The sequence below is a fragment of the Eretmochelys imbricata genome, chromosome 2 (assembly GCF_965152235.1).
Source record: "Eretmochelys imbricata isolate rEreImb1 chromosome 2, rEreImb1.hap1, whole genome shotgun sequence".
Lineage (NCBI taxonomy): Eukaryota > Metazoa > Chordata > Testudines > Cheloniidae > Eretmochelys > Eretmochelys imbricata.
This window is the reverse complement of record NC_135573.1, coordinates 27,165,551-27,191,200: the sequence shown is the minus strand read 5'-3', so window position 1 is coordinate 27,191,200 and position 25,650 is coordinate 27,165,551.

The window sequence follows — 25,650 nt, the reverse complement described above, 5'->3', positions numbered from 1 at the left end:
AAATAGCATAGGGCCAAGAACTGATCCCTGCAGGACTCCATTAGAAAAACCCCAATCAATCATGATTCCCCATTTAGAATTACATGTTGACATCTGTCAGCCAATTTTTAATCCATTTGATGTATGCCATGTGAATTTTCTATTATTCTAGTTTTTTTTAATCAAAATGTCTTCCGGTACCAAGTCAAGTACGTTTACAGAAGTCTAAGTAGATTACATCACACTATTACCTTGATCAACCAAACCTGTAATCTTATCAGAAAAACAGAAGTGTGAATACTCTAATTGTAGGCATAAGTGTGTTTGTTCATATTATAATAGAATGGCTGGTGTGCCATTGTGTGCCACTGCCCTCTACGAGATCACACCAGAACAGCTCCATTTACTTCACAGGCCCCATACTATGAACAACTCCTGGGGATTCTACTTTAGTTCAAATAGAAAAGTAGGAACCTATGTTATTTTGAAGCAAGCAGGTCTGAATTTTATCCCTGCTATGAAGATCCAAATGCCCATGGTGAGAACAACTAGTTTATAACACTGGGCCACATCCTCAGATACAGTCAAAAAGCAAAGAGTACAAAGCAGAGGGCTGAATTAAAGTTGTCCTTTTCACTGCCCTGATTCTGTTTTGTGCATACCACCCTCTCTGTATTGCGTTAAAGCAACCTACGGGCTCTCGAGCTTATGCCGGGATACAATGGTTGCAAGGGGCCAAAACCAAATCAGAACTGGTATGGCACAGGTACTTCCAGGCCCCCTTTTATCTGCACCCATGCCCACTTCTCCTTGCTATGCCAGCAAATGAGAGGGTATATGGGATTCAAGCTTCTCCATCAGTTCTGCTCATGTTACAAAAGTGCTCTATATCTGTTCATGTAAACTGTCAATAAATAGTTACTAGATGGCACTCAAGAATATACAGCATAATTGCTAGGTTTTGTAGACCCAGTAAGATATGGTGTGCACTGAAAAAGATTTTCCTCTGGTTGCTCTTTACATCAGCTCTTAACACTCCACTTCAGGATCACCTTTGCATTGGCATGATCCTTCCTGGGCCACTTACACTTACTTACTAGGTCTTACATACAACACTTCTATTAATATATCCTGTGATGGGTAGTGTCAGCTGATGGCATAGCCTAATGCTTAGGGGGTTAGGCTTTTGCTCACTACTGTAATCTTTCCCATAGGCCACTGTCACACCCTCTGGTGGTCTGCTTTTAATAGAGGTTGACCCAACCTGACCCTCTGGTCAGGTCTTATCACTCCAAGGAAGATAGCTGGGTCCATCTACTGATCCCCGCCACTGTCCAGTCCCAGAGAGCCATTTCCAGAGGTCTTAACCTTTTCCTTCCTGTCCTTGGGGAGAGTCTAGAAATGAGAGTTGTCATGTCTTTCTTATCAAGGGGGATTGGAAGGGGACCCTGGGCTCCAGTCCAGGGCACTCTAAAGAGGTATCAATGTCTAGCGTCCAGGAATGTCTTAAGGCTACCTCCCTAAGCCACTTCCTACCACCCACTCTCTTGCCAAAGTCTTACAGTTTGCCTCAAAACAGTAAAAGAAAAAACAATAACTGAACATTCAGCAACTCTGGGTTCAGCAAGCAGCTCTTTCTCTCCAAAAGTGGGTTTCTGCAGAGCCCTTCTCCAAGAAGTCTTTCTCCCTTCCCTGGAAGGCCCCTTTTGAGCTGTATGGCTCCCTTTTAAGCTCCTCCTCCAGCTGGAGCATGCTCTGCAGGTGTGGCTGGAAGGGATCACCTGGGCCCAGAGTTGGTCCTTAATTCCCTTCAGTTTCAGGGCAGGATTATACACCCTGTCACACACCCCAGAATGAGATTAGTCTTTTTTCACAACTGCATCACATTGTTGGTTCATTTTCAATTTGTGCTTCATATAACTCCCCAGATCCTTTTCTAGCTAGTTATTCTCCATTTTGTGGATCTGCATTTGTTTTTTCCTTTCTAAGTATAGTACTTTGCATTTGTTTTTATTGAATTTCATCTTGATTTGAGACCAATTCTCCAATTTGTCAAGGTCATTTTCAAAACTAATCTTGTTTTACAAAGTGCTAGCCATCCCTTCTAGGTTGGTGTCATTGACAAATTTTATTAGCATACTCTCCACTCCATTATCCAAGTCAGTAGTGAATATATTGAAGAGTGCCAGACCCCACTAGAGAAGTCCTCCCAGTTTGACAGCAAAACATTGATAACTACTCTTTGAGTACGGTTTTTCAACCAGTCATTCATCCACTAGTAATTTAATCTAGACCACGTTTCCCTAGTTTGCTCATGAGAATGTCATGTGGGACTCTGCTGATAACCTTGCTAAATGAAGATATATCATGTCAACTGCTTCCCCCATCCACTAACCCATTACCCATTATCGTGACGGCCCTGGTCAGCAGTTTGAACTCCACTGCCCAGCAGCCAGGTAAACAACCATCTACTCTCCCGCTTAAAAGAGCCAGGAATTTTTGAAATTCCATTTTCTGTTTGGCTCAGCGTGGAGAGGTCTCATTGCATCTTCCCAGGTGACCATGGTGGCTTATCACAGAAAACAGTCTCCTTCTTGCACCATTGTAGAACAACTGGATCTACTCAGTATATAGGGAGAGGAGGCCATGCAGTCCCAGCTGTGCTTGAGCCATAGAAATTTTGATACCTACAGGCAGATTTCTCAAGGCTTGTGTGAAAAGGGCAATTATCGGGACACGCTGCAATGCAGAGTGAAGATAAAGGAGCTGAGGCAGGCATACCATAAGATGAGGGAGGCAAACCGTTGTTCTGGTGATGCACCTAAGACCTGCCAGTTCTATAAGGAGCTGGATGCTATCCTCGGTGGTGAACCCAGCTCCATCACCAAGAGCCCCATGAATACTTTGGCGGGCCTGGAGGTGGCAGAAGGAAGACCTAACCTGGAGGACAAAGTCATTGATGAAGAGTTGGAGTTAGATGACAATGTGGCACTCCCGGCAGGGTCACCCAGTGGGACAGGCAGCCAGGAAGTGTTCACCACTCTGGAGGTCTCTAGCCAGTCTCAGCAGTTGCTCTCTGGTGAGCAAGAAGCAGGAGAGGAGACGCCTGGTAGTGTGGAGGTGGGTTCAGGGTATAGAAATGTACAAGGCTGGCTGTGATTCTGTGTGCTGGCCATTTCCCTGTGCAGCTAATTAGTACGGCAGAACTGGGTGTTTGATGCACGCCGAGATCTCATGGGAATCCTCCAGAGAGATCTCTAGGAAAGTTTCCTAGAGGTACTCGGTAATCCTCTGCTGAAGGTTCCTTGGCAGAGCTGCTTTGTTCCTTCTTCCAAGCGGTCTGTCTCAACACTCCACCCCTGAGCAAACCTTTCACCCTTAGCTTCACAAAGATTAGGCAATGTACAACACGCAGCTATGACCATGGGAATATTGTCCTCATTGAGGTCTCACCTGCCATAAAGCCATTGTCAGTGTGCCTTTAATCTGTCAAAGGCACATTCCACGCTCATCTGCCACCTACTCAGCCTGTTGTTGAACTACTCCTTACTGCTGTCCAGGTTTCCCATGTAAGGTTTCATGAGCCATGGCTATAAGGGGTACACTGGGCTCCCCGGATCACTATGGGCATCCCCCACTGTAATCTTCTAGTTTGGAAAGAAAGTCCCCACTTGTAGCTTTCTATAGAGGCCAGTGTTCCTGAATATACATGTGTCATGCACCTTCCCAGACCACCCCACGTTGAAGTTGAATGCCCAGTGTGATCCACAAGTGCCTGCAATGCCATGGAGATGTACCCGTCCTATTGATGTACTCTGTCGCAAGGTGGTCTGGTGCCAAAATTGGAATATGTGTGCCATCTATCACCCCTCCACAGTTAAGGAAACCCATTTCTGCAAAGCCGTCCACTATTTCATGCACATTTCCCAGAGTCACAGTCCTTCGTAGCAAGATGCGATTAATTGCTCTGCACTCTTGCATGAACGCAACCCCAATGGTCAACTTCCCGACTCCAAATTGATTCGCAACAGACTAGTAGCAGTCTGGAGTCACCAGCTTCCAAACAGCGATTGCCACATGCTTCTCTACTGATAGGGCAGCTCTCATTCTGGCATCCTTGCACCGTAGTGCTGGGGTGAACTCCGCACACAGTTCCAGGAAGGTGGCTTTCCACATCTGAAAGTTCTGTAGCCACTGCTCATCATCTCATATCTGCAGGACGATACAATCCCACCATTCGGTGCTTGTTTCCCAAACTCTAAAGCGATGGTCCACTGTCTGCAGCTATTCTGTGAATGACAAAAGCAATCTAAAGTTGCTCCTATCCATATCACATAGCATGTCAGGCAAATTGGTGTCTTCTTCAGTTAGGAACTTCGTGATTAACTGCACTGCCAGCCTCAATGTCTTAATGACAGTTAGCAGAGCATAAGAGAGGCATGTGGGATCCATCCCGTCTCACAAAGATTCCAGGATGCACAGCAAACAAGTGCCATTGAATAATGCTGCGAAAGAAAGCCGGAAGCCCATAGAATGCCAGCACAGAAAACAATGCATCATGGGACATTAAGCCCAGTCCCAAGATGCACCGCGAATTACTCCACCTTCCTACAAGACCGAGCATCAGGAGGTGTCGAGCTGGACTGTGAAATAGGTACCTACAGTGCATTGTTCACACTGTCGATGATAATGCCCCAACTGTGGACTCTGCCAACAGAGGGAGCAAGTGTGAACATGCAATAATGATTTTTATTATAGTGCTTTTTGAGTGTCGACGTGATTTTTGTTGACAAAACTCTGTAGTGTAAACAAGGGCTTAGACAAACCCTGGAAAAGATCACAGACAAGAAAGGGCATCTGAGTAAAAGCAAATAGGAAAAAGTAACATCAACATGTATAAAACTTGAAAGAGCAAATGCTTAAAAGGGCGAATTGTATTAGTATGAAATTTAATTTCTTAATTAAGCATCTGTATTTTAGCAGATGTTGGTGTAATCTAGAAAGAGATTCTTTGACTTTATGAATCTTGGTCTCAAATTCAAGTTGAAAGTCCACTGACATTGTTAGAGCATGAATAATCATGAATATTGTTACACTGGTTTTAAAACTTTCATTAAGAAATGTTATTATGCATAAAGTAAAAAACAAAATGAAATTAGAAAGATTCCCCTGTTTTCTGTGTGATTCTTTTATAGAAACACTGAGTTGTATAGTAATATTGTTGTCCCATTTTGCCTGATGGTTTTTATTAAACAGCAAAACAAACAATTTGATGGGAATTATTTAATTTAATGTATTCATTATATTTATTTATTTCTGAATATAACCAACCTCCCGGTTTGTAGCAGTTTGGTTTCCTACAGACATATTTGAAAATAAAATAATAAAAGATTTAATATACTTTGAAAGGATAAGTGAAAATGTAGCCAAGACCTTCCATTTCTATTGTGTATCTAATCCACTTGAGATAAAGGAGAAGTGAGAAGCATTCAGATATTGATGGCAGAAGGTAGGAAATATGATGAGAACTAAGAGTAGGGTGACCAGACAGCAAATGTGAAAAATTGCAACGGGCGTGAGGGGTAATAGGAGCCTATATAAGAAAAAGACCCCAAAATCGGGACATCTGGTCACCCTAACTAAGAGAGACAGGAGAATTGTGATATGGAATGGTAGTGTAGGTTGTCTATGGTAAAAGGGATGAGAAATATATGTGTATACAACAGGTGAGGGAACGAAGTAGAACAGATGAGATAGAGGCAAGGGCAGGACAGTAAAATCCAGAGAGGGATTGAGCTACAACTGAGAAAATATGGGAAACCAGTTCAGCTGTGAGGGAAGTTCTCTCATGGTTCTAAAATGCTCTCCAATCCTGTTAACAGAGGAAGAGATCAATTAAATGGAGAATATTAAGCCTCGTTATCAATACACTGTGGGCCTATTTCCAAGTTCCTTATTCAAGGCTTGATTGCTCCCTCCCATGGGGTGGAGGGAAAAGAAACCTCAGCAAATTCTCCTTACAGAATTTTCTCTCCACTCATTCAATCAGAGAGGATTGGGTTTGCTTCCTATGAAGAGGAGGCTCTGAATGATGCCAACCCTAAACTCCACAGATCATCTGAGACCCAGGTGAAATAGTAGGAGAACAAGGCCAAACACAGAGAAGTCCCATGTATCTGCACTGGTTCTGTATCATCTGTGCTGCCCTCCCATTGGAGGGAGAAAATGCTCAGGCTGTGTCTACACTAAATAGTTAATCGACCCAGCTACTGTGCTCAGAGATATGAAAAATTTTCCGCAATCCTGCACAAGGGTCCATCCATATGTGGACCTCAATGCAGAATCATGTAAGTTAAAGTCACGTAAATCAGAGGTATGAGAAGAAAGTGGGAGCTGAAGATAAGTAAAAGGGAAAGTATTTGTGTTTTATTTATCAGGAACTCTGAAAAATAAATCAGGTGAAATAATGGACTAGCAGTTTCAGGGAATTTTGTTTTAGTTAATTCCAAAGATAAAAATAAGGTTAGCATTTTGGGTGCTTGGAAAGTTATATAAAGGTTGATCATTTTCCTCAGGGAACTTAAATACGTACCATATATATACAATATAATTATTTTACAGCACCCAATAGTGTATCTATATTATCTTGAAGCACTAGTTAGTGTCTAGGCTCTTGACAGAACACGTTAAGTGGCCTCTTTAAAATCTCCATCTGACTTCATTGGCAGCCGGGTTAGGCCAAGGCTGAGTGCTCTTGAAAATCCTACACAATCTCTTCCTTGAACAGTTTAAGGGTTAAGGCCCTGATCATGCAAGCAAGTCTTGCAGGCAGACCCTGTGCTAATATAAATTACATATCTTATTTGAATGAGTTGACATGTACCATCATTGAACATTATACTTTTTATGATATTACAAAGATATTTAAGAATATAGCCATATGCTACATGGGTCCATCATATTGCCTCAGGCATGGCCTACCTTCTTATTAAACAAAAAATGCGGTGATGTGGGCTTACCAGTGGAACATGAAGATGCATTTAGATTCAACACAGAAACAAGATTAGTTTTTGAACAAGTAATAGATAAGAAGGATGGTCTAGCGGTTAGCATGATAGTTTGGGGACTCAGGACACCTACCTTTAATTCCCTGCTCCGCCACAAACTTTCTGTGTGGCCTTGGGCAAGTTACCTAGCCTGTCTGTGCTTCAATTTTCTTCCCCACCCCCTCCAATAAAATGGGGATAACTGTTCCCTACTTCCCAGGGATGTTGTTAGGATAAATATATTAAAGACAAAGAGGTGTTCAGATACCATGGTAGTGGGAGCCATATAAGTACCTAAAGTAGAGTAACAAACCCATTTTCAGGGTCTGGGCATTAGTTTGGTTCCAGGAATAAGTGAAAGGTTGAGACAAGGAGGTCATTTGGGCCAGTGCTGTAAGGCACAAAGTATCTCATGAGTGGAAGCATGCTCCCTGCATTTCATTTTTTTTCCTGTCAATAGCGGTATGGAGCAGTCAACACCTCATGGGAGGTACTCAGCACCTTTTAAGATTGGGCCTTGCCAATCCCTGGATGTTTTTATAAAGACCAATCCAAAACTCCATGGACAAATTGGCTAATATACAGATTAAAATACAGACTTCCCTCTCCTATACCCTCCTCCCCCCATCCCGAAGATTCCTGTGGTCACCTCTTTGAGGAAAGTTTTCCGTGACACAGGACTGCTTTATTTAAAAACTATAATAAATTTAAGGACAAAGTCGGGAAACAAAATATAATTCTATATCTTCCAGCTTGCCTTTTACCATTGTGACATACAAACTAGGTCAGTTACAGGCAAAATGTACTTCTCCCAAACTCTGCATTCCTTTTTCAATATTTAGATGAATATTTTCTGGCTAGCTGGTTTAAAGTAATAGTTTTTGTAAGTAAATCTTGCCTTTCATATTAAATGCCATCAATTGCAGTAACACTTGCATAGGAGAGCAAATCTGATCAGCTACAGATTTCCCCATTGCTGAACTCAGCCAGAAAAACCCTCCTGACTACAGCAGAAATGTTAGCAGTAATCCTAGAAAAATCATATGTTGCCAGCACTTAATGGCTGGTTCATTGATTAACAGCCTGAGATAAACAGAGGGAAGTTAATACTGTAACAAACTACTGTGGTTTATAATATCAGTGACTTCATGAAACTACTGAGTTTCAGAGAACAACTGCTGGTATAAACTAAATTCAACAACTTATCCTAGTAGTATTATATATTTAAAGAAAGAATGATAGGCTGCCTAGAGCATTGGTTATTTTCATACAGTTAGCAGCCCTATTCGTCCTGTCAAAATATATGGATATGTTTATAATTTTACGTTTAGATCAATGCAAACTTTATAGGATAGTGTTTGTTTCTACCTCTCTGACAGTAGCAAACGCCAGTGCAGTCAATATAAGGAATTGATGAGCTCAGCACCAGAGAATATAGTGGTAATCAAAGTAACGGCAGCAAAATTTGAACCAGTCATTAGGGGGAGAAGGTATTACAGTCTAATTCATTAATCTGTTAAACTGCCGTGCCAGCTAGAAGAAGAATTCTCTGTAGTCCAATACCCTTAATAGGATATGCTGGGCTCTGAACCTAAAGCAGTTCTGATGAAGAGAGTTTTTAAGTCTTGCATAGGATACAGGGGGGAAAGTGAAACATAATAAAAATGTGTATAGTGTACATCCACAGTGCAGTTGTAGGATCTGAGAAATTTACAATATTTACTAAGGTGTGAATTAGACACAGGAGTTATTTCGACTTCAATAGACCCCAATTGTTATATTTGGATAAAGTAGAACCAAGATTTCCTGACCTTCCCTGTTCTAGGCCCTAACCATCAAACTAGGCTAAGCCAATGCTTCAGTATGGTGCTAGTAGGCAGCACTGTTCTACTGGAGATGTCATATTACTGAATAGAGATGAAACTGAGGTCTTCACCACATGTGACCATTGAAATTCTCATGTAGCTTTTTGTACAGGTGGAGTGGTTAAGTCCATCATGCACAGGGTTCTTTGTTTTATGGGGAATGGGAATAATTATGTGCAGACAGACCTTTACTGTAGACTTCTTGAGAGCAAAATTTTACCCATTGTCTTGAAATTGTCCTGAGATTGAAGGACAGGCCTTAGAAATCACAAACACACAAGCCCAATCTATTGATATTTGATATATTTTGGATTTATCCTAGCATTATGGGTCAGCACACGTCAAATGGTGCAAATGTTGGAGATCTGTGAATGATGTCAATATTAGAATGCTTTGGACTGTGGAATTTGTATCATTTAATGAAAAATGGATGTGAAGATGGTAAGAAATTTTCTCTGATGTTTGTCCTTGTAGCTACTACCATGAGCAAACTTCTTGGGGTACATTAAATTACCACCAAAGTGTTATATGAATAGTCATTAGACAATAGTTTTATGTATACTAAATATGTGCTGTAATTGTTTATTTTTGTTGCAATATTTTTAAAATTTCAACCACCATGTTTATTTTATTATTTATTAGACAATAATTCATTACCGAGCTTTTACAAAATAAACACATGGGATTCCAGTACAACATTGCATTGCCTAGGGAAACGGTGCTTCATTGCATTGGTGAAAAATAGGTGATTTCTCTAAGAAAGATACTTGTAAAATTGGGACCAGAAAAGGGAACACAATAAGCAAGGAGATATGTCATGCAAAACAAACAAAAATTAAAGGAAATTGAATTTAAACAAAATTAAGGTAGCCCCATTAAGAAAAATGATACATGAACTCATGCAAAACTCGATACATGTATCCCTTTTAAAACTACCATTGACCTTCACACTTTAATTTAAGATCAGTCTTAACGATTTTCTGCCTTTTTCTGTCCCAAATAGCACTTAGACAACAGTGCTTCTTACTACTGAGTTGGAAATAAATATATGTAAATTACACATCAAAACGTTAGTCCACTGGAGCAGTGTGTTTATTTTAGATAGTACTTCAGGTGTGTTGCTTGTGGAAGAAAAATTGCTGGGATCAATAATGCTCTCATCTTCTACTCTGCTCTTACTTTAGTCCCATCTCAGTCTCTGAAGACAGCTGCTACACTACACATGTTCAATATCAAGTACTCTTTCTCTTCTCTACTGATTTAATATTTAGATTGCACATGCCTAAAGTAAAGCATGTGCCTAAATGCTTTGCTGAATAGGGATTGACTGCTCAATTTGGACTCTAATCCTGAAACAATTTTAAAGCAATTTTTGTATCTAAACCAGTTGGACACCAAGGTAATAGGGTTCCTTAGAACTATGATAGATTTGATAGAAAATATCATTTTATCTACATGTGCCTATTTCTTATGGTACTTATATGGTTCCTTCCCCTTAGTGTTGGAGCCTCTCACAATTATTCAAAAGTAGAAATAATCTCTTTCTTGCTTTCTTCTTTCCGATTTGTAGAAGCAATGGCTTGACTATGGGTTGTTTCTTTGCTTGTTTATATTTGTGTCTGGGTGTGTAGGGTGGGTTCTGTGCCTCAGGGAGTTGAGAAATGATTGAGGAATAGCTAAGTCATAGAGAGGAGTTTTGCATTTAGATCTGAAAGTGGTGGAGTCTGTGGCATGCCTCACAGAAGTGTTGAGGACCAGCTCCTGTGAAAGCTCGGGCTCTCGCACTCAGCAGCCTCCTGCTATTGGCTGATAATTTCATTGTTCCAATAGAACATATCTGTCATGGGGGGTCATGGTCAGAGAGGAAGAGGTGATTTCTCAAAAGCTAGGGACAGTCCCAGAGAGATCTTTAATATCCGCCTGAGTAACACCACAGATTAATTACCATAGCTTCTCTGCTCTTATGGTCATATTGTGCCTGAGTTCTGTGGGGATAGTACTCTACATGAAGTGATCAGATACAACAGGGGTCCTTGCCTTCAGGAAGCAGCGCTCCATAGATCTACCTGATGCCAGCATGAGCCTCCCCAGGGGGTATGAAGGACCAAACCAGATGGAGAGGGGAAATGATGCTGCCTTCTCTCAGGCACTGCCTTCTACCTTGGCACTCCAGGAGTCCGGGACCCTCTTTAGACACAATGCCTCTTAGAGCTCCTGCATGGGCTGTGCACTATTCCAATGTGGAGCTGTGGCTGCATTCCCCAATCAACCCCAGAATGACATTTCTGGCTGTATTGATGCTTCCTTAATAAGTCCCCTGAGCCATGGGTTAGATGGTAAATCCAACAGCATAAAACTGCTCTAGGCTGCAGGCCAGCTTTTCAAAAATCAAACTTCAAACCTCTCTCTTTGATGTGCTACATAAACAATACAGAGATTTGCCAGTTTTAAATGTCTTCTACTTCATGGTCTCTATAGGAGAAATAAACTCTTCTCTTCTTAGGTAAATAGGTATTTACAGGGTAGATAATTCAATGTATCAAGTAAATAATACAATGCAAAAACAGGTCAAAAGGTCAAGTGGGTCACCCTGGTCTTCAGCAAGTGGAGGGGAGCAAAAAGCAGTGGATTTGGTAGAGGGGGAAGTGCTGGCTCTGATATTCTGTTCTTTCCCCCACAGTCCCTTTGGGATCAGGGACAGCAGGTAGCAAAAGGTGGGAGGGATGGAGTTGAGGATACAGGTGCTGTCCTTGGCCTTATCCCCGCATCCTACCCATTCAATCCTGTAGACTGGGATTTTTATTGTAAATTAATGCTCAGTCCCACAGCATTTACTTGTATCATTGTGCCCTCACTCCTCCAGGAGGGTTGTTTGAGGCCAGTGACACCATGGGAGCATGACTCCCATGGCTGCAAAGAGACTGGGGATGCCAAGAAGCAAAGATCTTCTTGGCACTGTGTAGTGTAAAGGATGAGGCGAGAACCCCGATAAAGAGTTTGTGAGCCCTCTAGTGATACTCACTGTGTTGTTATGGTTTAGAAGTGGCCAGACGCCAGCCAGAGTTAGGCCTTGAATGTTGTGCATTGTTAGTAAATACAATTATTTGGAACCCAGCTGTGCCCCTGTGGTTTGTTCATATCATTGTTTTGTAAAGCCAAACTTTGTCTGCATGACAAAGAAAGGATATTAAACAAAAGACAAACTAACCTGTTTTAAAATCCTATGAACACAGTGCAATTTCTCTTCCACCAGCTAACATGTCAAAACTTGCCCCACATCCACAACACCTGTTGGCTATTGTATATTTAAAACATACTCTTCCCCGCCCGACACACACACACTCTACACATAGCCCATCTAGCTGGCTGTGGCCTGCAGTAAATCTGGCAGGATGTGAAGGTTTGAGGGGGGTTGAACTTTCCTCCCATTCCACATGAGAAGAAAATCCCACCTTTCCAATGGAACTATCAGACAAACTCCACAAGCACAAAACTCACCGACTTTCTCATACCCTATGCAGAAATTAATCCACTGAGGGGACAATTTGGCTATTATTGCATACTTAGCTGGCCTATCATAATAGCACCAATGATTTCTTGCCAATTCTTAACACACTTTTCTAACACAGCTTCTTTCACATCCTTTCTTATTTTCTCTTATCTGCTATCTTAAAATAAAAAACCGCAAGGAAATTCACAGGGAAAAAAGCTATATTTATTTAAATAACATTAAAGCTGGGCTTCACTATAGCAGGTCTGGTCTTAAGTACAATACAGGCAAGTGACTGCTTAAGGGAAGGCCTCCAGGGAAGCTTCAGCAGCTCTCTGCCCCACTTCCCATTATGGATTTTCGTCCATGTCTGTAGCAGCATGTCACCATACCACCAAAGATCAATGTGTGAAGGGTAGGGAGTGTATGTGGGGGGGGGGGTATAATCAAATGTACACTGTTTCATAACCATATTTATATAGATTTACTTTATTATTATTCAAAGTATATCAAGGAAGAGACAACTATCCCTATCTATCCTCGATTTAGCCACCATTAATTGTTTGCTATTTTAGCGCTCAATCCATGCTGGCGGGTCCTCTCTGTCAGCTTGAATCAACATGAAAAAAGCACCAGTTCAAAGCGTTTCTTCTGGTGTTTTGGGGTGGTTTTCCTTACATACATTCTCGTAAATCAAAAATAACTCTACTGAGGCCAGTGGAATTAAACCCTGGTTTATGATGGTGCATGAGGGTCAGGCCTCTGATGTCCATAGCTCTGCTCTCTTTCACTAGCCAGGGTCAGAAGTCCAGTCTCAGTTTTCCTTACCCTTAAGGGAGCCTGTCCTTCGGAGTTTGATGGTAAAGTAATCTCAGCCACTGTGGCCTCTCGTATTTGATATTGTTATGTTACAGGGGTGCTGGCTGAAATGGTATAGTCCAATAAAGGATCCAAGGAGATGCATTCTGTGATGTTGGAATACTCAGATGCTATGATGATGAGGTGCCTAGAAAGGATGGGGCATAAAGATGTGATCAGCACCCTCTATAATTCATACATGTGTGCTGACTTGGCCTCACAGACCCCAGCCCATGCAAATTATTCCAGCTGCTGAAATGAATGATCTCTTCAGGAAATGGTGTAGCTGAGGAGGGGAGGTGAAGTTGGGTGGGGGGGTCTGGGCACACCAGGACGTGGGATCACAATAAAGCTGCTTTTGCAGCATTAACATCGCCAGTCCTGAAGCGTTCCAGAATTTGTCGCTAAGTGTTTAATGACACTGCTATCAGAAAAAAAGCAAAAAGAGAATTCAACAAGATAGACAAAAAATGTCCAGCTAAATAGCTGATAATTATTGATATTGTTCCATTCTGAGCCAGTACCACACTTCAAACTAAAAACCAGGAGATCATCTTGTTAATAATTTTAATTGGCTTCCTTTTCACAATGGATCAGAGAAGCCTAATAAATGGATTTCCAGTTGACAGATGATTTTTAACACCATCAGCTCGATAACTAAAACAAGACACACAGTCTCTCTTACATTTAGTTTTAAGCAAATGGTTCCTCTACAGAAGGAACAATAGATAGATAGGGTTTGATCTGCCTTAAATGAGAGATGTTCTTCTCTGGTAGATGCCTTTTCCTTTTTACAGGTTTCAGAGTAACAGCCTTGTTAGTCTGTATTCGCAAAAAGAAAAGGAGTACTTGTGGCACCTTAGAGACTAACCAATTTATTTGAGCATAAGCTTTCGTGAGCTACAGCTCACTTCATCGGAAAAAAGTGTAGAAGATCTTTTTATATACACACAAAGCATGAAAAAATACCTCCTCCCACCCCACTCTCCTGCAGCTTATTACCAGCAGGAGAGTAGGGTGGGAGGAGGTATTTTTTCATGCTTTGTGTGTATATAAAAAGATCTTCTACACTTTCCACAGTATGCATCCAATGAAGTGAGCTGTAGCTCACGAAAGCTTATGCTCAAATAAATTGGTTAGTCTCTAAGGTGCCACAAGTACTCCTTTTCTTTTTCCTTTTTAGTTCTCCCCCACCCCCGGCTTGACAAGCATGTTGTCCTGTTTGTTTTCAATCTTTATTTTCTTTCCCTGATACCAGGTTGAAGTCTGACTAGCCTAAGCAGTTAAGTGTGTTTTATGAAAGGAATTTGTACAGGTTTCCCTAGCAACAAGAAGCACACAAAACGTTTCTCCTCTGACTGGACTTTTTCCTTTTCATTTTAGCAGGTTTCATAGTGATATCAAGGAGAGAGGTACTGGTTAGGTTCAAATTAATCAGGTAAACTGAAGCGAAAGGAATGGTGACAGTGTTTGGTTAATTTCTGAACAATACTAGGTTGCCCTTGCTTTCAGTGTTGCTGTTAGATGTTTGCCTCTCTAATATCATTAATATTTATATCTAAGGAGACCTGGAAAGAGATTAATTTAAGCACAGGCACAGCATTACCTCCATTATTTGATTCACTTTCATATAGAAATTAATGGTTGTAATTTGTAAAGGCTACACTCTTGCAGTAAAGGGCCTTTCTATATAATTTCTACCTGCCTTTTTTTTTTCTTTTTTTTTTACTATGAAAGGTCATATAGTGCCACTACAGATGTGTTACTGGCTTGTAATAAACATAGTTAATAAACACGATGCTCTAAATCATGCATAGCACAATAAATCACATGCCTCCCATTATTTGTTATGCACTGCAAATCTATACAGTCAGAGTTTAATTTCTCTGGCATTGTGGGAAACATGGTAGGTGTTAGTGATGAGAGCTCATGAAGAATTTTACTGTTATTAGGGTAGTTATTTTCCTCCCACAACCTTTTTTTATTTCATCAAAAAATTCCATGAAAAATGTCAGGTACTGAAAACCTGAGAACTGACAACTTTTAGATTTTGGCAACCGAAAGGCCCCAAAATTTCAGTTTTCTGATGAAAAGCAGAAAAAGCAGTTCAAAACTCCCCCCCTCCCTGCTCCAACACACATACTTTTTAAAAATGAAATGCCATTTTTCAACAAAAGTTTTCAAAAAAAGTTGTTGAAAAAATTTCAGCCAACTCTAATGGTTATCCTCCAAGCACATGCCCTTTGCAGTGTTCCCTGTCTCTGCCGTTGCCACCTCAATAAGTCTCTTACCTTCTGTTGTGGCAAAATCCGTGTCATTCCATTCACTGAACGAAGTGTGGCTTGCTTATAGCTTCTGTAGTAGCTACAGGAAAGATTAATTTCCAGAATCTAATATACGCAGGGCTAATGTAGTGCCCATCTTTTAAAAAGGGGGAAAGGAGGAGCTGGGGAACTATAGACCAGTCAGCCTGACTTTGGTATCTGAGAAGCTACTAGAGCAATGTATAAAACATTCAATTTGTGAATACCTAGAGAATGAAGGGGTAATCACTAACAGCCAGCATGGATTTACTAAGAACAAATCATGCCAAACCAGCTTGATTTCCTTTTTCAACGGGGTAACTTTTTTGGTGGGTAAGGGGACTGCAGTGTACATAATATACCTGGACTTCAGCAAGGATTTTGACACAGTCCCACCTGACATTCTGATAAGTAAGCTGGGAAAATGCAAGAGTGGTGGAACTACCATTAAGTGGATACATTATTGGTTAAACAACTGCAAAAAAAGAGTAACTATTAATGGAATTATGTCAGATTGGAGGGAGGTCTCAAGTGGAGTCCCCAGGGATCTGTTCTGGGTCCGGTGTTGTTTAACATCTTTATTAATGACCTGGATGCAGGAATAGCGAGCATATGGATCAGATTTGCAGATCACACAAAGCTGGGGGAGTTGCCAACACTTTGGAGGATAGAGCTAAAATTCAGAGGGATCTTGATAAATTGGAGAACTGGGCTATAGACAATAAAATGGAATTCAACCAAGACAAAAGGTAAGATGCTACACTTAAAGAAGAAAAATCAAATGCACAAATACAGAACGGGAGATAACTGGCTTGGCAGCAACGCTGCTGAGAAGGATCTGGGAGTTGTGGTGGATCACAACCTCAACGTGAGTCAGCAATCTGATGCTGTTCCAAAAAAAAGCAAATATACTTTTGATTTGCATTAACAGAGGCAAAGCATGCAAGACATGGCAGGTGATAGTACCACTCTACTCAGCACTGGTTAGGCCTTAGCTGAAGTACTGTGTCTAATTTTGATCACCAATGTATAGAAAGGATGTAGAGAAACTGGAAAGGATCCAGAGGCTAGTGACAAAGATGATCAAAGGGATGGAATCAGAGGCAACTGCGGGGGGGAGGGGGGCACGTGAAGTTGTGTGCCTCCCCAGATTTCTGACAGGGTGGGAGTTGGGGTGAGGGCAGTTAAGGGGGCATGCCTTGGGAAAGCATCAGCACCTAGTGCTTCCACTGAGTTCTCCTAGGGGGTGCCTGGAACAGGGAAGAGAGATGTGGCTTGCAGCCTAGCTCAGCTACAGGAGGCACAGGGAAGCCTTCTGAGTCCCCTCCCTTCCTTGCCTACAGCCGCAATTACCTGCTCTGCAGTAAGTGTCCGTAGCCTGCTGCAGCCCATGCTGCACCCACAGCAGGGAGGCAACAGGAGAAGTAAGTGGGGAAGGAGCTGTGAGGGGGGTAGGGTCAAGGTGGTGTCAGCTTGGAGCGGGTCTGCGAGGCGCAGAGGAAAGAGGGCAGAGGTGATGCATGGGGTGGTCACATGCCCCTCCCCAAGCCTTTAAATTGTGCTTCCTGTTTCCCACCCCTCACCAAGAGTTATGGGTCATCTCTGGATGGAATGAAAGCCATATGAGCAAAGGCTGAATGGACTGGGTATGTTTAGCTTAGAAAAGAGGAGATTAAGAGGGAGACATGATAGTGGTTTTCAAATACTTGAAAGGCTGCCATAAAAAAAGATGGAGAAAAGTTGTTCTCTTTTGCCACAGAGGGCAGGACAAGAGGCAGTGAGTTCAAACTACAGCATAGCAGATTTAGATTAAATCTCAGGAAAGCTTCCTAATTGTAAGAACAGTAGGACAATGGAACAGACTGCCTAGTGAGGTTGTGGAAGCTCCTCCACCGGAGGTTTTCAAAAGGAGGCTGGAGAGCCATCTGTCCTGGATGGTTTAGACCCAACAAATCCTGCTTCTTGGCAGGTGATAAGACTGGATGACCCTTGTGGTCCCTTCTAACGCTATTGTTCTATGATTCTAATATTGATTGTATACCTTTGTTGTAATGTGTATGTTTTAGCTATCAATTAAGGTAACAGATTCTTCTTAATTTGAGCTATTGAAAATAAATTTATTTTTTATATCTTGTTCAAGTTTAAAGGATGCAAAGAAAATGAAAAGTAAAAATGTAATATTACACTTGTTTTTAAATGATAATGTGGATGAAAGATGCAATTCTGTGACATATTTTAACTTTGTTTTTTGTATTTGTACTGTGTTTTGTGTTCAGCTATAGTAAATTGCACGAGGCAAGGAAGTATCATGTGAATTAAAGCTGCTCAGAGCCCATTCTGACTTATGCAGAATGGTAATGGGACACTAGGTGGGGAAATCTCTGTGTTACTACAGAGAATTCTTTCTCGGTGTCTGGCTGGTGGGTCTTGTGCACATGCTCAGGGTCCAACTGATCGCCATATTTTGGGTCAGGAAAAATTTTTCATCCGGGTCAGATTGGCGGAGAACCTGTGGGAAGGGGGTTCACCTCCCTCTGCAGCATGGGTCACTTGCAGATTTAAACTAGTGTAAATGGTGGATTCTCTGTAACTTGAAGTCTTTAAATCATGATTTCAGTAATTCATCCAGAGTTTAGGGATCTATTACAGGAGTTAGTGGGTGAGGTTTTGTGGCCTGTAATGTGCAGGAGGTCAGATTACATGGTCCTGATGGTCCCTTCTGATCCTAAAGTCTATGTGCATCCATTTGGGAAAGAATTTCTATGTTATTAAAAGAGAAGACTATATGTTTACATAATATGTCACTGACTTGTTTGGATAAGTTGCACCCTTTTGCATGGCATCTGCACCTCTTTTGGTGGAGCTTATGGAACTTGGATACAACTCAAGATGTGCAAAGATGTTTTTGGATGGCAAAGCACCAATTCTGAGTAGGTTAAATAAAGGAACTGTGTTATGGAGCTCTCCATTTCAATCATGCTCAAAGCAAAGGTGCACAGAGCATACATGAAAAGAGAATTAGGAGCCTAAAATATTGAGACTACAAAAAATATGCCAAGGAACGGACATTCTGCCTCCTGTAAGTAAATATTTTTGCAAATTAATTAGCACTCTTATTCAGTAATTTCTGAATAGGAAACATTGTTAAATGCATTTATTTACTGGAATTGCAGGCTGTAAAAATAGCAAAAATTCCCGTAAAACGTTGACTTACCACTTGAGGTTCTCAGTAGCTCACATCCTACAGTGATAGGTAGGGTATAAAAACAAGGATATAGGTAGATTGATAAAATAGATGGATTAGAAAAATAATCCAGATAAAGGTTTTTTTCCTCCATTTAATTCAGTAATAAAAAATATTTTCTATATCTAGTTCTATGCTAGACATGCTCAAGGAAACAAACACTAACAAAAGTGTTAGTGAAATGGATATAATATACAGTATGTAGACTGGAAAATACTTTTCCTCAGAAGGCCTGTCTATTGTGAGAGATAAATATTCCTATGTGTTGCACAGTGAAAGCAACCAAACAGCACAATCGAGGTATATTTTTATAGGAAGGAAATAATACGAAAGGACACAAGGTACACACAATAATACAGTTCTGCTTATTATGGGTCAGATTCACCACTGTCATTCAGGGGCTCTTTACCAAGTAAAATACTATTCAAAGTGAGTATCACTGGCAGAATTAGGTCCTCTATACTGTAGGAAGTAGTACAGAAAAAGTCAGAAGAAAGAAATAAGTAGTTCTCGCATGAACCATGGAACCTATAGAGAGCTCAGTTCCTTTAGTACCAGCTTTTACATCTTACTCTTGTGATACCGGTTTCATTAGCAATAAATTACATAGCAGGCAGAGTTGTAGGAAAGAGATCTCTACTAAGCATGCACAAAGGCCATTGTTATATGCTGAGGTGCTAGAGATTTACGTGGAAGCAGCCTGGACCCAACTTCCATTCCTGTGTTGTCAAGGTTCCTCCCCCACTCTGAACTCTAGGGTACAGATGTGGGGACCTGCATGAAAAACCTCCTAAGCTTATCTTTACCAGCTTAGGTCAAAACTTCCCCAAGGTACAAAATATTCCACCCGTTGTCCTTGGACTGGCCGCTACCACCACCAAACTAATACTGGTTACTGGGGAAGAGCTGTTTGGACACGTCCTTCCCCCCAAAATACTTCCCAAAACCTTGCACCCCACTTCCTGGACAAGGTTTGGTAAAAAAGCCTCACCAATTTGCCTAGGTGACTACAGACCCAGACCCTTGGATCTTAAGAACAATGAACAATCCTCCCAACACTTGCACCCCCCCTTTCCTGGGAAATGTTGGATAAAAAGCCTCACCAATTTGCATAGGTGACCACAGACCCAAACCCTTGGATCTGAGAACAATGAAAAAGCATTCAGTTTTTTACAAGAAGACTTTTAATAAAAAATAGAAGTAAATAGAAATAAAGAAATCCCCCCTGTAAAATCAGGATGGTAGATATCTTACAGGGTAATTAGATTCAAAAACATAGAGAACCCCTCTAGGCAAAACCTTAAGTTACAAAAAAGATACACAGACAGAAATAGTTATTCTATTCAGCACAATTCTTTTCTCAGCCATTTAAAGAAATCATAATCTAACACATACCTAGCTAGATTACTTACTAAAGGTTCTAAGACTCCATTCCTGGTCTATCCCCGGCAAAGACCCAGCATACAGACAGACACAGACCCTTTGTTTCTCTCCCTCCTCCCAGCTTTTGAAAGTATCTTGTGTCCTCATTGGTCATTTTGGTCAGGTGCCAGCGAGGTTACCTTTAGCTTCTTAACCCTTTACAGGTGAGAGGAGCTTTCCCCTGGCCAGGAGGGATTTCAAAGGGGTTTACCCTTCCCTTTATATTTATGACATGTGTCCTTGATCCTTTACTGAAATAAGTCCCTTCTGAAAACTGACCCTCTTACTTCATTGCCACTTATCTTACAATACCTCTTTTATTTGAGGACAACATCACTATTGTAATAGAATGTTTTAGTAACTATAAGAGGTTAAAGGGTACATTTTCCCAGTTACAGACAAGTAAGAACGAAGGTTTATCAATGACTAATGAATCAAATGCTAAGGCGGAGATGAGATATAATTGTTTAAATGTAGTCACTGCAGGCGTGTCTCCATTCACTTTGAAACATATGGAGCTAATGATGATGCGCAAGGAAATATTTCTTTTTAAAAAATTGTGATGCTTGATCATATCAGTAATCACTCCCACTCTAAGCAGTTACAGGTTTTTTATTTTACTAATTAAGAGTAATTATGCCATTAGTTCTCAGAATGTAATTTTAATAAGTAGGTCAAATATAAAATGACTATCTCATCACATACTAATTTAAATTGTTTGGCTACTGTAATTTAGTGGGAAGCGTCTGTTCTAGAGAAGTTGCTTAGGAGGACAAGAAGGGAAATACAGCTGGAGAAATAATAGTGGATGAATTCTATCTCAAATATGTTTGTTATGTTGGTTTCCCAAATTCTGTTACGTAATTAACACATTAAAAGCTATTTGAGAGTGATGAAGGGTAAAATCACCATGTACCCAAGGATGAACTGAAGATTGGATTTTAAAGCTATGTTTCAAATGAGCATACCTGACCAATTTTCCCCCTAGTACCATAGTAAGAGAAGGGGATATTCTGCATCTATTAACATTCCCCTTTAGTTTTCCTGACACTAGAGTGGATGGTTGAGAAATGCCTGGCAGAAAATCTATTTATGTCTATGTCATTGCTTTCCACCTACTCCCAATTCTGATCTCAATTCCAACCATGTAATTCTTAAGTCCGTGGATTTACAGTATTGTAAAACCTTTGTAGATGAGATTTTGTGGCAAATGGAAGAGGGGAAAAAGAAGGTTTACAGTCAGGCTGCAACGCTAGCCAGCCAGAAGCCAGTTCTTGCCAAAGCTGCAGACTTTAGCCAAGAATTAACAAACTCGTACCTGGAGACCAGACCAGTTCATTTATGCGTTCATGTTGCTCAAAATATGTATTAGTCTTATCAGAACGTATTTAGTGTTTCGACTCTATAGAACGTTTGTAAGTTGCTGCAAGCCTTAATCTTATCTGTAGTGTCTGTATTCCATGCTATAAGGAAATATGTAAGTTTTGCTTTATAACTTTGAAAACGTTTGCTCTGAACTTTTGAACCCAGATGGGAAGAGTGTTCCCCGTCCCCTCCCACCCATCCAGAAGAACTATCAGAATCAGATGGGTCATCAAGGAACATTGCAATAGAAAGGATTGGTTCGTGGCCCTGTTGAACTGTGGAAATGATGTGCGCAAGGAAGCTTGTCCTATGGACTTGAAGGCTGAATGAAGGAAATAAAACAAAGGGTTTGTCTTCATGTACAGTGCTACCGTGGCACAGCTGCACTGGTGCAGCTGTAGTGCTTCAGTGAGGTACTATGTCAATGGGAGAACTTCTGCTGTCAGCATAGTTAATCCCCCTCCCCTAAAGGCAGTACCTTTGTCAATGGGAGAAGCACAGCGCTGTCCGCACAAGGGGTAGGTCAGTATAACTACATTTTTCACACTCCTGAGCGAGGTAGTTATACTAGGATAGGTCTGTAGGGTAGACCTAGCTAAAGACAGAGGAAAAATTTCATCTCTGCTCTTTAAACTCGCACAGGCCAGACACACCAAACTGAAGCCAGAGATCCCCAGGAGTTACCTCCTGGGTCTGTCCTGAAAGACACTTTGAATTGACAGATCACTACAACTCTATCACTCTTAAGATTTAGATTGCAACTCATTTGTGTTTATGTTTGCTTGCTTTAACCTATACGTAAATCTCTTATTTATCTTTCCTAGTTAATAAATCTTTAGATAGTTTGTTACAGGATTGGCTACAGGCATTGTCTTTGGTGTAAGATCTAGGGTACCAATTGATCTGGGATAAGTGACTAGTCTCTTGGGACTGGAAGCAACCTGAATATTGTGTGATTTTTGGTGAAAGTGACCATTTATCACTGAATCCAGTTTGTCTGGGAGGCAATATAGACTGGAGAATCTAAGAGGACTATCTGTGTCTCTATGGTAAGGCGATTATAGTAATACAAGAGTTCACCTTTGTTACTGGCTTGGAAAATCAGATTACAGAATTTACCACCATTTTGGGATGTCTGCCCTGTTTTTGAGTCTGTCCTGAGCTAAGCACTCCTGGCCGTGAGCCACTTCCAGACAGCATAACAGACATACCAAACATGGTAGAAAATGAAAATCATAAAATTGTTTTGGACCAGATTCATATACCCTTACACACCTTTCTGTCATCCATTTCTACACTTTTCTATCAGAGGGAATTGCATGCTAGGTGATGTGAGTGGGACTACTTGCTCAATAAGAGCAAGTAAGGGTAGCAGAATCAGGACCTTTGTAACATGCAGAAGAGTCCTGGAACTTCTCACTGGAATTTAAAAACATCCCTGTGAAAGCCCAGGGCTAACTCATTTAAACAGTGCTCAAGTCTGAAGCAGAGAAGGGCAGTGTTGCCTCTAATTTTTCCAACCCATGTGCAGAATAAATTTCGTTATGTGCACCAATATGGAGGTGATGTGTGACACATCACCTCCATATTGGTGCCCATAACAAAATTCATGTGGTGGGCGTGGGGCCGAAGGGTTCTTGTGAGAGGGGGCTCAGGGCTAGGGCAGAGGGTTGGGGTACAGGAGTGTGAGGGCTCTGGCTGGTGGTGAAAGCTCTGAGGTGGGGCTAGGGATGAGGGGCTCAGGGCTGGGGCAGAGTGTTGGGTGCAGGGGGTGAGGGCTCCGCCTGGCGGTGAAGGCTCTGGGGTGGGGGTGGGGATGTGGGGCCCAGGGCTGGGGCAGAGGGTTGGGTGCAGGGGATGAGGGCTCCAGCTGTGGTTGCAGGCTCTGGGGTGGGGCTGGGGATGAGGAGTTTGGAGTGCAGGAGGGTGCTCCGGGGCTACTGTGGGGAGAGAGGACTCCCCTCAGTGCTCTCTCTCCATAGCAGCATCTGGGCTGGATCGGAGCTCTGGGGCTGGGGCTGGGGCTGCAGGATAGGTGCCCCTCCCCTGGCCCCAGCAAGTCTGGGCCGGGGAAGGGCTGCCCAGGTTGCACCTGGGGCCGGGCCACTCCGTCTGTGCCAAGGGTGACCTTATAACAGTCTTCAAATATTTTAAGGGCTGTTATAAAAGAGGAGAATGATCAATTGTTTTCTATGTATATTGAAGATAGGACAAGAAATAATCATCTTAATCTGCAGCAAGGAAGATTTAGGTTAGATATAAAGAAAACCTTCTGACTATAAGGATAGATAAGCACTAATCCCCATCATTGCAGCTTTTAAGAACAGGTTGGACAAACACCTGTCAGGAACAGTCTAGGTTTATTTGGTCCTGCCTCAGCATGGAGGGATGGACTAGACTAGACCTCTCGAGGTCTTTTCCAGACTTATATTTCTATGATTTTGAATCCTTAAAAGAACAGAGAATGAAAACAGCCAAGAAGTGATGACATATCTAGGCAGTGCTTGATTCAGAATCCCAGTACCTGTATCAACCTGGAAACTGCATTTAACTGCTGGTCCTCTAGACCTTTGCTGACAGATGAAACCACACTTGATTTATTTACTTACTAAGGATGTGGTGAAATGGGAAACAGACATATTGTCTCCATGCTACACAGAACAAGAGACTTGAACCCTATAAATCCCATTTTGTCAACTGCATTTGTTTTTCACTCAAGCAGTCATCATTGTACTATAAAGTTTAATCTTTATAGAAAGAATACATCCTTCCTAGGCCAGAATACCCTGTTAATTTAGCATTCAAAAGGTGAAAATTAATATGATCAACAGCTCTGTCAGAAGAAAAACAATTTTATTGTGATAACAGAAAAGGTTACTTGGCAGATTCCCCCACATTTTATTATAATAAAGTTTGCTTTTTTAAAAAAAATACATCATAGTGAACAGTGTGATATGAAAAATGAGTGGACAGTAATCCAGCCTATGGCTAGATGAGTTTATAAATGCTGACACCTGCAATGTACTTACTCACTTTGGGCCATTTTCTTGGTTAGAAATCCATGAAATAAAACAGATCACATCACACATCATGTCAGCCACTATTGTATATTTGTTCATATTCCAGCTAGCATTTAATACAGGTTTTCATTTTAAAAAATGGGTACAACAGGTTGAAAAAATATGTAGTTCTAAAAGGTGATGTATTTTTAGGCAGCAGTGACTGGCCATAATGTAATCCTTAGTTTGAACAAATCTAAAATAAGAAATGCAAATAGAATTTTTTAAATTTTGAAGGTTCCTTTATTTTAAACGCTGAAAAAGTTCAAAATAATTGTAATAAGTTCGATTGATTGAATTATTGACTTCTCCTCCTAAAAACTTTCATAATGGTGGTGGTGTAGAATTGTTGCATTTCAGTTATGAATCAAGTGACCTGTATAAAATACACTATTTAGAGGCCAGATTCTCTGAAGGTGGCACAGGGAAGTGTTAACTGCTCCGCCCTGTACCAGCCTGGTCCCTAGCACGGAATTCTCCTAACAGAACGCAGTGTTGCCATCACCAGACATGGAGGAGGTAGTTTTAATTTCCATTCAGAACTCCATAGCAGCTTTGCCAGCAACACCTGCTGATTTAGTATATCCCCTAGATGTCTGCTATATCCCTTTTTGTACATCTTCACTTTGTTTTTTCAGGGCTTGGTGACCCATAACTCCACAGGAAAGGGAAAGTCATAGCCATTTTCTAGCACTGCAATCTCCAATCTCTCCCTCTGTAATTTCCTGTGTAGTTTCCATCTCAGAATCCTTGCTCCTAGGTTTACATGGAAGAAGCCAAGGTAAACCTATGCTGATTCTGCCTCTTGTCTCCTGTTAGAGTCTCTTTTGCAGACATTATGGTGATGACCAGGGTACTAATATTTTAGTATTTTATTTTAAGAGATTCCACCTCCACATGCCCATCTGAAAAGGCAAAAATCTTCTCTGGGAAATGTAAATTTTAAAGTTTTCTTTTCATTCCCTCTTATTATAAAGTTATCAGTATGGATCTGGGTCTCTAGGTTGGCTGCAGAGAGA